General features: G+C 37.0%; 4 non-coding genes across 4 annotated transcripts; all 4 read left to right on the forward strand.

Annotated features, from left to right (window-relative positions):
* Positions 1-775: 775 nt before the first annotated feature.
* Positions 776-857, forward strand: TRNAS-AGA (transfer RNA serine (anticodon AGA)). The gene has a single exon. It is a non-coding gene; the product is annotated as a tRNA-Ser (tRNA).
* A 1703-nt stretch (positions 858-2560) lies between these two features.
* On the forward strand, positions 2561-2642 carry TRNAS-AGA (transfer RNA serine (anticodon AGA)). Its single transcript has one exon. It is a non-coding gene; the product is annotated as a tRNA-Ser (tRNA).
* Positions 2643-3306: 664 nt separating this feature from the next.
* TRNAQ-CUG (transfer RNA glutamine (anticodon CUG)) lies at positions 3307-3378 on the forward strand. The gene has a single exon. It is a non-coding gene; the product is annotated as a tRNA-Gln (tRNA).
* Positions 3379-4345: 967 nt separating this feature from the next.
* On the forward strand, positions 4346-4427 carry TRNAS-AGA (transfer RNA serine (anticodon AGA)). Its single transcript has one exon. It is a non-coding gene; the product is annotated as a tRNA-Ser (tRNA).
* Positions 4428-5000: the final 573 nt, after the last annotated feature.

A 5000-nucleotide genomic window follows, 5' to 3' on the forward strand; every position in this document is an offset into this window, starting at 1 on the left:
AAACTTTAAATTGACTTTAAGTTACAGCACTCTTACGAACTGTGTCACGCAAAGCAACCATACCCTATGATTTATGTCAATGTTCACATAACACTTTTTCCAGGTGTATGAAACTGACAAGGATTTGAAGTTGAAATGGCTTCAGGAAATGTTGGCGTTTTCTTCCTGAATCATCTTTTCTTGTGTTTTTCAGAATTTCCTACAGCGGTTTGTAAGCATTTTTGGTGGTGTTTCTCTAAAATTATTTTGGGCATCTTTTGAGTCTTTTTTTGTGGCTTTTCTTTGTAGCTCACAAAATGCACCAAAAGTCTCTCAGGAACATTGAAGGAGTTTTCCTAACCTTGCCATTGAATTGTATTATAAGTATGGAGCTCTTCTAAATGAAAAACACCTGAAGAATGATATGCTTATTTTAGTTAACCGCTTGGCATTTTTTGAAACTTGATGTGGTTAAAAGACGCCCAAAAGCCTGATAATATGAACAGCAAGTCTTTTTTACGTGGAAATTAATTTGTTCAGTGTTTTCAGCATTTTCAGATTAATTTTCAGGATGTTTTTGGAATGGACCCACTCCAAATCCGCCTTATAAAGAGGTAAAAGTCTTAAACTGTGCATGATTCCCATTGATGATGACTTTAAATCAGATTTTTACATTTTACTGGGACCTGGAAATTTGTTTCTATTTTCTGAGATGTTTTCCAGAGGGATAATCACTGATCTTGATCATGGTGCTATAAGAAAAGGTGTTTGATTCTCATCAAAAATCAACGTCTAAGTAGTCGTGGCCGAGTGGTTAAGGCGATGGACTAGAAATCCATTGGGGTTTCCCTGCGCAGGTTCAAATCCTGCCGACTACGAATATGTTCATATAGTTTTTTGACTGATTACCTGAGAAGATAAATTTGCGTGTGTCCTGTTTTATGCCACATGAAGGTGATATGCGAACTTTGGGCAGGGTTTCTAGAACCAGACTGACTTGATTTTTGGATGCATTTTATATAAGCCGATCTGACGCTACATCCCACGTGCGTCATGCCACTAATTAAAAGAAGCGCCATGAGTGCCACCAGGTAAGTGGTGCATCTCCCTCTTTTGTCTAGCAGTTACAGACCACTGCTTTGGCAGATGTACTGAGACATGCACTTTTATTCACAGCAACCTTCAATTATCTCTTGGATAAAACTTTTTACCACACAATGAAAATTTTTTAGCCACTTCTGGATGAACAGCTTTCTAACAGTATAAGTTTTGCAGTTATTTTTTTCTTACCTTTTTTCCAAGTAACAGATCCAACACTCTATTTACTAGCCACTTTTCATCAACATTTAAAACTGTCATTGTTGAGATATCATGGAACTCTTGGCACACTTGTGGAAATAAAGTTTAGGAGATATTAATTTACCTTTGTGTATTAATTGTAGATTTGCACTACAGCTTTAGAGCCTTTTTTCACCATGATTCATGAGTTCATATGTGCTTTTTAGCACAAAAAAACTGCAGCCAGTTATTTTTTGTGCGTGTGGTTCCATGGTGTAATGGTTAGCACTCTGGACTCTAAATCCAGCGATCTGAGTTCAAATCTCAGTGGAACCTGGGCAGCTCTTTGTACATGTGTTTCAGTTTTTGCACTTACACTGAGTTCTCCTGTGCCAAAGGTTTAACATAAAAAGATAAAAAGAGAAAGTTAAAATCAACATGCAAAACAAAGATTTGAATGTTCCAAGCATCCATGGAGTGATCACTGTGAGTTCTATGGCCAAATCTACCTTTAAAGCAGGATTACGGAAACTTTAAATTGACTTTAAGTTACAGCACTCTTACGAACTGTGTCACGCAAAGCAACCATACCCTATGATTTATGTCAATGTTCACATAACACTTTTTCCAGGTGTATGAAACTGACAAGGATTTGAAGTTGAAATGGCTTCAGGAAATGTTGGCGTTTTCTTCCTGAATCATCTTTTCTTGTGTTTTTCAGAATTTCCTACAGCGGTTTGTAAGCATTTTTGGTGGTGTTTCTCTAAAATTATTTTGGGCATCTTTTGAGTCTGTTTTTGTGGCTTTTCTTTGTAGCTCACAAAATGCACCAAAAGTCTCTCAGGAACATTGAAGGAGTTTTCCTAACCTTGCCATTGAATTGTATTATAAGTATGGAGCTCTTCTAAATGAAAAACACCTGAAGAATGATATGCTTATTTTAGTTAACCGCTTGGCATTTTTGGAAACTTGATGTGGTTAAAAGACGCCCAAAAGCCTGATAATATGAACAGCAAGTCTTTTTTACGTGGAAATTAATTTGTTCAGTGTTTTCAGCATTTTCAGATTAATTTTCAGGATGTTTTTGGAATGGACCCACTCCAAATCCGCCTTATAAAGAGGTAAAAGTCTTAAACTGTGCATGATTCCCATTGATGATGACTTTAAATCAGATTTTTACATTTTACTGGGACCTGGAAATTTGTTTCTATTTTCTGAGATGTTTTCCAGAGGGATAATCACTGATCTTGATCATGGTGCTATAAGAAAAGGTGTTTGATTCTCATCAAAAATCAACATCTGAGTAGTCGTGGCCGAGTGGTTAAGGCGATGGACTAGAAATCCATTGGGGTTTCCCTGCGCAGGTTCAAATCCTGCCGACTACGAATATGTTCATATAGTTTTTTGACTGATTACCTGAGAAGATAAATTTGTGTGTGTCCTGTTTTATGCCACATGAAGGTGATATGCGAACTTTGGGCAGGGTTTCTAGAACCAGACTGACTTGATTTTTGGATGCATTTTATATAAGCCGATCTGACGCTACATCCCACGTGCATCATGCCACTAATTAAAAGAAGCGCCATGAGTGCCACCAGGTAAGTGGTGCATCTCCCTCTTTTGTCTAGCAGTTACAGACCACTGCTTTGGCAGATGTACTGAGACATGCACTTTTATTCACAGCAACCTTCAATTATCTCTTGGATAAAACTTTTTACCACACAATGAAAATTTTTTAGCCACTTCTGGATGAACAGCTTTCTAACAGTATAAGTTTTGCAGTTATTTTTTTCTTACCTTTTTTCCAAGTAACAGATCCAACACTCTATTTACTAGCCACTTTTCATCAACATTTAAAACTGTCATTGTTGAGATATCATGGAACTCTTGGCACACTTGTGGAAATAAAGTTTAGGAGATATTAATTTACCTTTGTGTATTAATTGTAGATTTGCACTACAGCTTTAGAGCCTTTTTTCACCATGATTCATGAGTTCATATGTGCTTTTTAGCACAAAAAAACTGCAGCCAGTTATTTTTTGTGCGTGTGGTTCCATGGTGTAATGGTTAGCACTCTGGACTCTGAATCCAGCGATCTGAGTTCAAATCTCAGTGGAACCTGGGCAGCTCTTTGTACATGTGTTTCAGTTTTTGCACTTACACTGAGTTCTCCTGTGCCAAAGGTTTAACATAAAAAGATAAAAAGAGAAAGTTAAAATCAACATGCAAAACAAAGATTTGAATGTTCCAAGCATCCATGGAGTGATCACTGTGAGTTCTATGGCCAAATCTACCTTTAAAGCAGGATTACGGAAACTTTAAATTGACTTTAAGTTACAGCACTCTTACGAACTGTGTCACGCAAAGCAACCATACCCTATGATTTATGTCAATGTTCACATAACACTTTTTCCAGGTGTATGAAACTGACAAGGATTTGAAGTTGAAATGGCTTCAGGAAATGTTGGCGTTTTCTTCCTGAATCATCTTTTCTTGTGTTTTTCAGAATTTCCTACAGCGGTTTGTAAGCATTTTTGGTGGTGTTTCTCTAAAATTATTTTGGGCATCTTTTGAGTCTGTTTTTGTGGCTTTTCTTTGTAGCTCACAAAATGCACCAAAAGTCTCTCAGGAACATTGAAGGAGTTTTCCTAACCTTGCCATTGAATTGTATTATAAGTATGGAGCTCTTCTAAATGAAAAACACCTGAAGAATGATATGCTTATTTTAGTTAACCGCTTGGCATTTTTGGAAACTTGATGTGGTTAAAAGACGCCCAAAAGCCTGATAATATGAACAGCAAGTCTTTTTTACGTGGAAATTAATTTGTTCAGTGTTTTCAGCATTTTCAGATTAATTTTCAGGATGTTTTTGGAATGGACCCACTCCAAATCCGCCTTATAAAGAGGTAAAAGTCTTAAACTGTGCATGATTCCCATTGATGATGACTTTAAATCAGATTTTTACATTTTACTGGGACCTGGAAATTTGTTTCTATTTTCTGAGATGTTTTCCAGAGGGATAATCACTGATCTTGATCATGGTGCTATAAGAAAAGGTGTTTGATTCTCATCAAAAATCAATGTCTAAGTAGTCGTGGCCGAGTGGTTAAGGCGATGGACTAGAAATCCATTGGGGTTTCCCTGCGCAGGTTCAAATCCTGCCGACTACGAGTATGTTCATATAGTTTTTTGACTGATTACCTGAGAAGATAAATTTGCGTGTGTCCTGTTTTATGCCACATGAAGGTGATATGCGAACTTTGGGCAGGGTTTCTAGAACCAGACTGACTTGATTTTTGGATGCATTTTATATAAGCTGATCTGACGCTACATCCCACGTGCATCATGCCACTAATTAAAAGAAGCGCCATGAGTGCCACCAGGTAAGTGGTGCATCTCCCTCTTTTGTCTAGCAGTTACAGACCACTGCTTTGGCAGATGTACTGAGACATGCACTTTTATTCACAGCAACCTTCAATTATCTCTTGGATAAAACTTTTTACCACACAATGAAAATTTTTTAGCCACTTCTGGATGAACAGCTTTCTAACAGTATAAGTTTTGCAGTTATTTTTTTCTTACCTTTTTTCCAAGTAACAGATCCAACACTCTATTTACTAGCCACTTTTCATCAACATTTAAAACTGTCATTGTTGAGATATCATGGAACTCTTGGCACACTTGTGGAAATAAAGTTTAGGAGATATTAATTTACCTTTGTGTATTAATTGTAGATTTGCACT

This window comes from Ranitomeya variabilis, chromosome 2, assembly GCF_051348905.1.
Source record: "Ranitomeya variabilis isolate aRanVar5 chromosome 2, aRanVar5.hap1, whole genome shotgun sequence".
Taxonomy (NCBI): domain Eukaryota; kingdom Metazoa; phylum Chordata; class Amphibia; order Anura; family Dendrobatidae; genus Ranitomeya; species Ranitomeya variabilis.